Raw genomic sequence first — 12571 nt, 5'->3', positions numbered from 1 at the left:
ATGGAGATTTAATTGTTTGAAAGCAGCTCTGTTGATGGCAGCCCTCGCTTTCTACTGGCTCCTTGCCACTTACACTGATAAATCCAGTACCCAGTAATCACCTAAGGCCATCACAGATCATAGTGCTCTCCTGGCTGACATGTCCTTTTGTATCACTAACAAATTTCTGTATGTGTGTATGTGTAGTCACTCAGTTGTATCCAGCTGTTTGTAATCCTTTGGACTGCAGCCCACCAGACTCTTTTGTCCATGGGATTCTCCAGGCAAGAATACTGGAGTGGGTTGCTATAACCTCCTCCAGGGGATCTTCCTGATCCAGGAATCGAACCCATGTCTCCTGTGTCTCCTGCATTTCAGGTGGACTCTTTACCTGCTGAGTCATCAGGGAAACCCTATAAATTTCTAGGCATTTTTATTTGAATTGCTCTTAAAGGTTGCTTGCGTATGTTGGCTATTGTAAATAGTGCTATAATTTTGAAGTGACACCTACAGGAAGATTCTTTACCACTGGGCCACCAGGGAAGCCCTATAGTGGAATATTACTCAGCTATAAATAATGAATTTACAGCCACATGGATAGACCTAGATATTATCATACTAAGAGAAGTAAGGCAGAAAAAGACAAATATCAACTTATATCACTCATATGTGGAATATAATTTTTTAAATGATACAAATGAACTTATTTATAAAACAGAATCAGACTTACAGATGTAAAAAACAAGCTTATGGTTCCCAAAGGGAAACAGGTGGGGGAGGGATAAATCAGGAGCTTAGGATGAATATACACACTACTATCTACAACATTCAGAAAACGAAGCTCATGGCATCTGGTCCCATCACTTCATGGCAAATAGATGGGGAAACAGTGGAAACAGTGTCAGACTTGATTTTTGGGGGCTCCAAAATCACTGCAGATGGTGACTGCATGAAATTCAAAGACGCTTACTCCTTGGAAGAAAGTTTATGACCAACCGAGATAACATATTCAAAAGCAGAGACATTACTTTGCCAACAAAGGTTCATCTAGTCAAGGCTATGGTTTTTCCTGTGGTCATGTATGGATATGAGGGTTGGACTGTGAAGAAAGCTGAGCGCTGAAGAATTGATGCTTTTGAACTGTGGTGTTGGAGAAAACTCTTGAGAGTCCCTTGGACTGCAAAGAGATCCAACCAGTCCATTCTGAAGGAGATCAGTCCTGGGTGTTCTTTGGAAGGAATGATGCTAAAGCTGAAACTCCAGTACTTTGGCCACCTCATGCGAAGAGTTGACTCATTGGAAAAGACTCTGATGCTGGGAGGGATTGGGGGCAGGAAGAGAAGGGGACGACAGAGGATGAGATGTTTGGATGGCATCACTGACTTGATGGAGGTGAGTTTGAGTGAACTCTGGGAGTTGGTGATGGACAGGGAGGCCTGGCGTGCTGCGATTCATGGGGTCGCAAAGAGTCTGACACGACTGAGCGACTGAACTGAACTGAACTGATATACAAGTTGGATAACTAACAAGGACATACTGTAAAACACAGGGAACTCTACTTAATACTCTGTAATGGCCTATATGGGAAAAGAATCTAATAAGGAATGGATATGTGGATACATACAACTGATTCACTTTGCTGTACATCTGAAACAAACCCAACATTGCAAATCAACTATAATAAAATTAAAATTTTGAAAACAACAACAACAAAGAGTCGTTTACCAAACATCACAGCATCTGCTGCTCCACCTGCACATAATTCAATGAGGATCTGCAGACAAATAAAAATGTGTGTAACTAAACAAAAAAACACTGTTGTTAAAGGGACTGTATAGGAGACCTCCAAGGTGATGTTTTAAGAATCTCCCCATTTCAAATACTACTGTCACATTCAACTTTCTACATATAATATTCATATCACACTAGGAGAAAATAACAAAGCAGTGCTACAATGTAGATTCTGCTCCCTTGGCTCCCACCACCAGTACCTATGTGAACTTTTCCTCTACACCAATCTCATGGTGGACTGGCTTAAACTTTAACCTTAGAAAACCACAAGTGACTGTATTTAGTGGGTTTTGGGGTTTGTTCAGGTACAGACAAAACCAAGAATGGTTTCCAATCTATGTTTCATGTTTAGTACCCTCCAACCCAAAACACAGTGATTGATTTTCCCTCAATTTGTTTCTAGTATGTGATGCCTTTTGCTATTTGGACATATATCCCACATAACTGTAAATTTTTTGTTTTAACAGCTTTATTAAGTTATAATATCCACTCGGTAAAATTACCCACTTTAAGTGCTTAGTTCACTGACTTTTAATAAATGTACTTAATTATCAAACCATTACAAAAATCAATTTTAGAATATCTTTATCACCCCCAAAGACTCCTTGTCTCCATATTCACACCTCCAGCTCCAGGCAACCACTAATCTTCTTCCAGTCACTTGGCCTTTCCTGGATATTTCATATAAATATTAATTGTTCAATATATGGTATTTTATGCCTGGCTGTTTTTTCTTAGCATAGGTCTTATATTTTTATTATTATTATTGAACTATAGTTGATTTACAATATTGTGCTAATTTCATGTGTACAACAAAGTCATTCCTATACAAATATTTCTTTTCAGATTCTTTTCTGTTATATATTTTCTCTTCAAGAGTTTTGTAGATTTGCTGTAACAATGGGACTATAATCCATTTTGAGTTTGTCTTCATATAAGCTATGAGGAAGTGTTCTAACTTTATTTTTGTGTGTGAATATGCAGTTGTCCTGCGTGGATTGCAATAAACTGTGGAAAATTCTGAAAGAAATGGGAATACCAGACCACCTGACCTGCCTCTTGAGAAACCTCTATGCAGGTCAGGAAGCAACAGTTAGAACTGGACATGGAACAACAGACTGGTTCCAAATAGGAAAAGGAGCACGTCAAGGCTGTATATTGTCACCCTGCTTGTTTAACTTATCTGCAGAGTACATCATGAGAAACGCTGGGCTGGAAGAAGCACAAGCTGGAATAAAGATTGCTGGGAGAAATATTAATAACCTCAGATATGCAGATGACATCACCCTTATGGCAGAAAGTGAAGAGGAACTCAAAAGCCTCTTGATGAAAGTGAAAAAGGAGAGTGAAAAAGTTGGCTTTAAAAAGCTCAACATTCAGAAAACGAAGCTCATGGCATCTGGTCCCATCACTTCATGGCAAATAGATGGGGAAACAGTGGAAACAGTGTCAGACTTTATTTTTCTAGGCTCCAAAATCACTGCAGATGGTGATTGCAGCCATGAAATTAAAAGATGCTTACTCCTTAGAAGGAAAGTTATGACCAACCTAGATAGCATATTCAAAAGCAGAGACATTACTTTGCCAACAAAGGTCTGTCTAGTCAAGGCTATGGTTTTTCCAGTAGTCATGTATGGATGTGAGAGTTGGACTGTGAAGAAAGCTGAGCACTGAAGAATTGATGCTTTTGAACTGTGGTGTTGGAGAAAACTCTTGAGAGTCCCTTGGACTGCAAGGAGATCCAGCCAGTCCATTCTAAAGGAGATCAGTCCTGGGTGTTGTTTGGAAGGAATGATGCTCAAGCTGAAACTCCAGTACTTTGGCCACCTCATGTGAAGAGTTGACTCATTGGAAAAGACTCTGATGCTGGGAGGGATTGGGGGCAGGAAGAGAAGGGGACAACAGAGGATGAGATGGTTGGATGGCATCACTGACTCGATGGAGGTGAGTTTGAGTGAACTCCGGGAGTTGGTGATGGACAGGGAGGCCTGGCGTGCTGCAATTCATGGGGTCTCAAAGAGTCAGACACGACTGAGTGACTGAACTGAAGTGAACTGGACTGAGCACCATTTGTCAAATAAGCTATGCAAACTATGTCTCTGCTCTTTAATATGCTGTCTGGATTGGTCATAGTTTTTCTTCCAAGGAGCAGGCATCTTTTAATTTCATGGCTGCAGTCACCATCTGCAGTGATTTTTGTAATCCAAGAAAATAAAGTCTCTCACTGTTTCCATTATTTCTCCATCTATTTGCCACGAAGTGATGGGACCAGATGGTATGATCTTAGTTTTTGGAATTCTGGGTTTTAAGCCAACTTTTTCACTCTCCTTTTTCACTTTCATCAAGAGGCTCTTTAGTTCCTCTTCGCTTTCTGCCATAAAGGTGGTTTTCATCTACATATCTGAGGTTATTGTTATTTCTCCTGGCAATCTTGATTCCAGCTTGTGCTTCATCCAGCCCGGCATTTCACATGATGTACTCTGAATATAAGTTAAATAAGCAGCATGACAATATATAGCCTTGACATACTTCTTTCCCAATTTTGAACCAGTCTGTTGTTCCATGTCCAGTCCTAACTATTGCTGCTTCTTGACCTGCATACAGTTTTGCAGGAGGCAGGTCAGGGGGTCTGGTATTCCCATCTCATTAAGAATTTTCCACAGTTTGTTGTGATCCACATGGTCGTTAACCTATGAAATTACCCAGCCCATAAAAACTAACCATGCCACATTTAAAGGCTGTTGCACTTGCCCTTTGCGATGGCCCACACTCTGTCTGTGGAGTATGTTTCTGTCTTAATAAGTATACTTCTTACATATCATTTTGTCTTTCACTGAATTCATTCTGTGATGAGACATTAAGAACCTGAACTTCATTAGGTCCTAAAACCAAATCTCAGTTGGAAGACCATGGGTTTTGGCTAGATTTGAGTCCCAGCCACGTGGGTTAGAGTCCCAGCCACGTGGGTTAGAGTCCCAAGCAGGATTTTGACTGGGTTCAAGCCCCAGCCACGTGGGTTCAAGTCCCAAACTGGGTTTTGGCTGGGTTAAAGTCCCAACACATGGGTTCAATTCCCAATCTGAGGTAAATGGTTTCAGAATCTTTTATTAATTTCTTTTTCAGATTTTTCATTGGTAATTTATAGAAATATTATTGGTTTTGGTATATTGACCTTATACTCTGTAGCTTTGCTGAACTTATTTACTTTTTCTAATTGTCTGGAAGTGTATTATTTTATACTATCCTAGTTGGAGCTGGCTGAGCTTCTTGGATATGCAGATTAGTGTTTTTCATTAAATTTGAGAAAGTTTCAAGTTATTTCTTCTAATAGTTTTCCTATTTTTTTTCTTTCCCCTCTCCCGTGGTTTGCCTATGATGTGTATGTTCATGTACTTAAAATTGTGCCACATATCTATGAGAACATATCTATTTTTCTCATGATCTTTCTCTCTATTCCTCTATAATCTCTATCAATGTATCTACAAATATAATTTTCCAATTCAAATATACTATTGAGCTTTTCACTTCAAGTCAACTAGTGTACTTTTCCAGAGAAGGCAATGGCACCCCATTCCAGTACTCTTGCCTGGGAAATCCTATGGATGGAGGAGCCTGATAGGCTGCAGTCCATGGGGTCGCTAGGAGTCGGACACACCTGAGCGACTTCACGTTCACTTTTCACTTTAATGCACTGGAGAAGGAAATGGCAACCCACTCCAGTGTTCTTGCCTGGAGAATCCCAGGGACGGGGGAGCCTGTTAGGCTGCCGTCTATGGGGTCACACAGAGTCAGACACGACTGACGCGACTTAGCAGCAGTGTACTTTTCAACTCTAAAATTTGTATTTTGCTATTTTAAAAATAATTTTTCTTTATTGATAATCTCTTTGATGAGATAGTGTCATAATATCTTTCTTTAATGTCTTTTAGCAGAATTTCCTTTAGTTCTCTGAACATCGAGGCATACCCCTACTAAATCTGATAACTTGGTCCTATCTGGGGCAGTTTCTGTTGCTTGCTCTTTTTCTTTTTTCCTGTTTTAGGGTCATACTTTCCTGTTTCTTTGCATGTCTCTTTTTGTTGCTGCTGTTGTTTTGGTTGAAGGCTGAACATTTGAGGTAATATACTGTAGTAACTCTGTGCACTGATCTCCCTCTGTGGAGCTGGATGTTGATGCTGTTTACTTGTTTGTTTAGTGGTTTACTTGACTATTTTAGTAAAGATTATTTCTCCTGGAGAATGCAGCTTTTACTCCTCAGAAGGTGTAACCCTGGGCGTGCACACAATCACCCTGAATTGACAGTGATTTTAGGAAAATTTCTTGGCTCTTTGACTATCTCTTATCCTGATCTGTTAAGCTGTCTGCATCTATTGACACAGCATCCTAACAGCTCGAGTAATTGCTGACTGATTACTTCATTATTTTTGACCAGTCAATTAAATGTAGGCCCCTCTGCATGGGTAGTCTTTGAGACTAGTCATTGCAATTTGTTCCAACTCCAGAGGGCTCTTAGTTTCCTCTTTCTATGGGTTTTCTCTGGTAAACTAGTCAGTCTGTGGTTTAATTTGTTGCTCTCATGTAACTACCAGCCTCTTCCTAATTGCCTACCACCAGTATCCACTGTTTTAGAGAGTGTCCTTAGGCTTGAACTTCCCAAATAAACTCAGTTCTCTCAGTGAGAACTTTGGAGCACTCTGTTCTATGTTCTGCCTTTCTGAAACCTCTGCAATTTGCTCCAGAACTGAGGACAGGGACAGTGGCCCACTGTCCCCAGAGTGACGTGCCAGCTTTGCACACAGATCTTCTCAGCTTGTCTCTCCCAACAAGGAAGTTGGATGGGAGTGATATTTGGGCCCAGGATTATTAGTCTACCACACCTGGAATACAAATTCGTGTCCTACAAGTAGAGGCTAGGAGGAGGAAGGGAGTCTTCAATTTCTCAGTCTTTCTGCCTGGAATAGAACTTCTGCAACATGGAGCTGGAGAGGGTGAGAAATGCTGGTGTTTGACCCTTCTGGGGAAGATACCCTCTACTGGAAGCTGGGGAAAGGGAAGCCCTGTGTTCTTGGTTGTGCCCACCAGAACAGAGTTTCCGTCATTCTCATCTGGCAAGGGGGCAGGTACGGGGTGGGGTGTGGAGAAAAGAAGCATTTCATGTTTCAAATGCCATAAACTCTTGCTGTTCTAACCAAGATTCAGCATATTTTCTTTTTTAAATGTTTATTCCTTTACTGTATTCCCTTAGGATAACTTCCAGAGACATTAAATCTGTGTTTTATAATTTTCACCAGTTACAGTTGTTTCACTGGGAAGAAGGTCCACACATTGCCCCTCAAACCACTGTTTCAGAAGTTGTCTCTGGGTTGTTCTGTTTTCAAAATCATCCCTGATGGTAGAGCTTTTCTGTGAATCTCGAAATCAGCTTAGCCCTGTCCAGCCCTGTCCATTCCTCATGGCTACTGCTCCATGGTACTGGGAGTGGAATGAGCATTTTTGAGTTAAAATGTCAGAGATTCCACTCTTCTTATCAAGATCCAGTTGTTTTTCTCAAATAAATGCTTCTCTGTTTGTTGCATGCATTTGGTTAACTTCTGAGTTCAGATAGTTGTTTTTAATAATTTTGTCCAGTTGGTTTTGGGGGGAAGGATTTTCCAAGGTTCCAGTTCCACTAATCCATCAGTCATGTCCCAGTAGTCTCATTTTATACCTGTAGTGTCCATTAAAAGACTGACAAACTAATTACTGACATTTTGTAAAGAAAATATAAAAACAAGTCACAACCCCTATCCTCTCCCATTATCTTCCTATGTTGTCCCTTTCCCCACTTGTCTGCCCAGGTTCTAAATTACCTTGTGCACACTCATGCCTTCATTGCTTTGTTGTTTCTCTTCCTTCTGTCTGGGATACCCTTCACTCTCTCACCTGGTTACTCCCTACCTGTATCAATCCGGGACCATTCAAGAAAACAGAAACCATACACTAGGTATTTCAACAGAGAGAAGTTAAATTAGAGAAAAAGTGAAACAGATATTGGTGGAGTCAAAAAGAACCAAGGGGAGGAACAGTGAGGTACATGAGACAGTAACTGCAGAAAGCAGTCATCAGCCTAGGGCTGGGGGAGCCTAGGAAAGAGGTGGGATTATCAAACCCCATAAGCTTCACAGAGGGTCCGGGTGAAGTAGGGCTCAAGAGACTAAAGGGGGAATTCCTTTATGGATGTTGAAAGTTAGAGAAGAGGGCAATAAGGGTAGTTCCTTTTTTAAAGATTTTATTATTTTTATTGGAGGATAATTGCTTTACAATATTGTGTTGGTTTCTGCTATACAGCAGAGTGAATCATGACATATAGCGTATAGCATGTTTTCTTTTAATTAACAAATGAATGGCCTCCCGCTGAATAAACACTTAGAAGTCTGTTACTTCAGAGTGTCGCTTCAAATGTGTTTAAGTGTTTTAAGAGAGACTTGCCTAGTTGCTAATTATAATTAGATTAATAAAGAAGCCCTTTCTCCTTTTATCTTCACTCTGCTACTCCGTTTCTCAGTCTTCTGACTTGTAAACTGGGGGGAAAAAAAAAGAATTAGAAAAATCCAGACATATTCCTTTAAGTTCTAGAAGAAAAGAACCGCTCAATTGCTCTCTGTTGAGCAGAATCTTGATCTTCATAAAAATACCTGTTGATACTTAGATAACTCACTGGCCCATATGACTCTCATAACACAGTAGAACAGCACTCAGCATGTAGTAGTAGATGGTTAATAAAATTTTGTTGAATAAATGAAAGAATGACCATTTTTATGGACTGAATGTGTGTGTTCCCTCCTCTCAAATTTACATGTTGAAATTCTAACCCTCAATGTGAGGGTATTAGTAGATGGGGCCTTTGCGAGTTGATAAGTTCATGAAAATGGAATCCTTATGATGGAATGACTGCCCTCATGAAAGAGACGCCTGGCCTTCTTTCTGCCACATGAGGACTCAGCAAGAAGTCAGTCTATAGCCCAACTGAGGGCTCTCACCAGAACCCAACCATGCTGGCACCCTGATAGCATACTCCAAGCCCTCCAGAACTGAAAAAATACATTTATGTATTTTTAATAAATACATTTAAAAATGTATGTTTAAAGCCTTCCCAGTCCATGGTAATTTGTTATAGCAGCTCAAATGAGCTAAGGAAAGTAGGTGCCTAAGTTCAGAGGTGGAGAGCTTAGGTGTTCTTCAATATTTGTCAGTTGAAAAAAAATCCACAGCATGAGAGTTGTGAGTTAAGTTTTATTTGGGGAAAAATATGAGGACTATAGCCTGGGAGACAGACTACCAGACAACTGTGAGAAACTGCTCCAAAGAGGTAGGGGAGTGTCAATATACGTACGATTTTGGTGAAGGGGTACGGGCAGTCAGGCACACATCTCCACAGAAGGTTCCTGCTAGTCAAGAGAAGCAGATGTCTCTGTTAATGATTTTAGTACTTTTCTAGTTATAAGAAGATGTAAAAAATAGGACGCATAAAATCTTTTCCTGAAAAATATCTAACTTTCTTAAAGCCTCTTCGGCCAGTTTTTCCCAGAGCATCCAGTGCCCCATTCCTGACCTGTGCCCTAACCTCCTTTTAGGATGCATTGAAGGTCAGTACTTGCAATGGCTAGTGAATTGATCCCTGCAGAGGCAGATGGGGAGTGACAATTTTAGTTGCCACTTTCAGCGCTGCCTTTGTGTGTCTGAGGCATGTACATACAGGGTGTTTTCTGTGCCTGTCTCAGCCCATCAATAACCAGTGTTGTAGACAAGCCCTTGTGGTTCTTACTGTGAGCGCAAGTCACCCTTCAGCAGTAACCGGCAGGAAACTTTGGAAAAATAAAGGTTTATTACTTCCAGGACCTGAAACTTACACAGTACATCTGCAGTCAGGAGGTTATAGGCAGAGGGTGTGGTCCTGGAGTTCTGCTTTTATTGAGGTCAAGGGTGGGGGCCTAGTGTCTTTCAGGCTCCTCCTTTATTGTTAAATTTAAAACATAAAAGTAGGAATGTAAATGTGAGAAGACGAAAAAAACCAAAAAGGCCCAAATGGTCAGTTTTCATAATCAACCAAGATCTTTAAAACAAAGGGGCCTAAGTTGGGGGAGGTGGCCTGGTTCTTTTTCTGGCTTTGTGCTGGCAACGTGTTCATTCAAGACACCATCTTTAAAGGAGTTACCTCCGCAAGTAAAACTGGATGTGTGTAGGCGTGTGTTTTATGTATGTTTTCTATAGAGGTGTGTATATTCTAAATGAGGTGTTTGTTTTTTCTTTGGTCATTTTGTCCACCATGACGGAACAAGAATTCTGTTCAAACAAAGGCTATAAATACAAAGAAAACACAATTACATGAGGAGAACATTCTAAGACAAGCTGTTCACTAGCTAGTAAAAGTTTATCACATGCATACTTTGGCAATCTAGAGTAAGGCTGGGGTCTCTAAGACCTATTTAGAAACTGTTTGGCAAAACAATACCTGATTTTCTGAACGAAGAAGCCAAAGTTCAAATCAATTATATGATTTACTCAAGGCCATATAGCTGTTTCAACAATGGATTTCTGATAGAACAAGTCTCTTAATTACCAGTTCATCAACACAGCTGAGCACACAGGCATTCACACAGTGGGTTTCAGTTATACTATGTTACCATTTCTGGAAAGAAACAAAATAAAACCTGTCTTTTGTTTGAGAGTTCAGAGAAAACATTTTAAAACAAATCAGAACTGATCTGGGGATGTACCTTTTAAATCTTGATAATAATCATCAAATCGGATTTTTTTAGGGGGAAGATTTTTCCCTATCCCTTGATTAAGGATAATTATGATGCTATGAGGTTTTCACTGTGAAGAAGACCTTGACATTGGCTCCAGGCTAGCAAGAAATGTTATAAAACTGAAAATGGTGATGCTTCAAATGAGAAAGGTGATCTTAGTTAAAAAAAAAAAAACAAGTATGAACCTTCTACAGGAGAGAGAATGTGTGTTCCTTTCAAAAAAGCAAAGAGTAGGAGCCTGTGAGACAAGGCCTGGGTTAGGAACAGTCCTCTCTGATGTCTAGAAGGTGCCATAAATCATAAAGAAAGGAGATAGTATCAGTGGAAATAGTGGCTTGATTGTTCGGAGATGTGGAAAGAGACTTCACAAATCTGGAAAATGTGTGAGAGGGCCAGAAAGGCTGAATGCTGGGCAGTTCCTTGTAAGATGCAGGATAGTGTGGAACATCAAGTAGGGGAGGGACGCTGGAATCGAAAAGATATCCCTGACTTTGCTACAAGTACAGTCTCTTTTCCTGTAAAATGAGAATTATAATAATGGCACACAGGTTTGTCATGAAGATTATTAAGGTTTCAGTGGAAGAAAAGTCCTAATGCAGTGTCCGCGTTCAAAAATAGTAGCTTTACTTAGAATGAGGTGGCGTAGGAAGGGGAACTCCAAGGAGGAGCTTCAAATCTTGATGGTCAGCCCTTCTCTGAATCCCTAGATCTTGAGCTTGACTTTGCCACCTACACACTCAGCCTTTCTAACTCTAAATTATAAATTCTTTCTAACATGCCAAACTATTTCCCACCTACACTGACTCAGCAATGGGCTCTTGCTGTCCATGGCCAGCCCAGTAACTCTCAATGTTAACTACGTGGGCTTCAGAGAAGATGTTGAAGTATTTTAAAAGCTACAAGTCTTTTCACATGCTTTGAGATCTTCAGACTTTACAAACCCTTATATTTTTAGAATTAACATATTAAGTTCTACCATGTGTGCATACTCAGTTGTGTCTGACTCTTTGTGACCCCATGGACTATATAGTCTGCCAGGCTCCTCTGTCCAAGGGATTCTCCAGTCAAGAATATTGGAGTGGGTTACTATTTCCTCCTCCAGGGGATCTTCCTGACCCAGGGGTCAAACCCACATCTCCTGCATTGTGGATTCTTCATCACTCAGCCACCTGGAAACCCAAATACTACCAAATACTACCATAATCCCCAGTAAATTATGACTACCAAAGGGACAAAAATGCCCATAAATTTTTCAGACTTTGAACAAGTTCAGGCTATACATTTTTTGTTAACAAATCATCAAGATGCGATACACTGACAGCATTCTAATTGGAGAGCTGGTTGGAGAAAAAAAAAATCAACATTTCAAATTAGTTGTCATATAACTGATGAGAAAATCTTTTTGATCTAATCTTAAATAGATATGTTTTACCAAGATAATAGCATTATCATAAAGAAAATGAGAATGACATTACATATCTATAATGAAACTCTGTGTTTTCATTGGAAAATGAAAGCTAACAAATAAGACAATATATGATATCATGTATCTAAGTGTGTACAAAATTATATGCCTGTCCCTTTAAAGAACATGTACCTTCAAGGAGCCCCTTTCTTCATGGTGTGCAGAACAGTCTGACAGGATCAAATGTGGAAAATGACACTCCCATCCAGATTTTTTCAATTCAATTTATTGAGATATAATTTATATACAGTAAAATTCACCAATTTTAGTATGCAATTCTGTGAGTTTTGACAGTCAAATGGCCATGACCACAATCAAGATATGGAACAATTCCATTACCCAAAACATTATCTCATGTCCCTTTGTGGCCAATCCTTGCTCCAACTCCTAGTGGTGGTGGTGGTTGTCACTAAGTCGTGTCTGACTCTTGGCAACCCCATGGACTGTAGCCCACCAGGCTCCTCTATCCATGGAATTTTCCAGGCAAGAATACTGGAGTGGATTGCCATTTCCTTCTCCAGGGGATTTTCCTGACTTAAGAATTGAA

This window comes from Bubalus kerabau, chromosome 15, assembly GCF_029407905.1.
Source record: "Bubalus kerabau isolate K-KA32 ecotype Philippines breed swamp buffalo chromosome 15, PCC_UOA_SB_1v2, whole genome shotgun sequence".
Lineage (NCBI taxonomy): Eukaryota > Metazoa > Chordata > Mammalia > Artiodactyla > Bovidae > Bubalus > Bubalus kerabau.
This window is presented reverse-complemented; position numbering follows the sequence as displayed.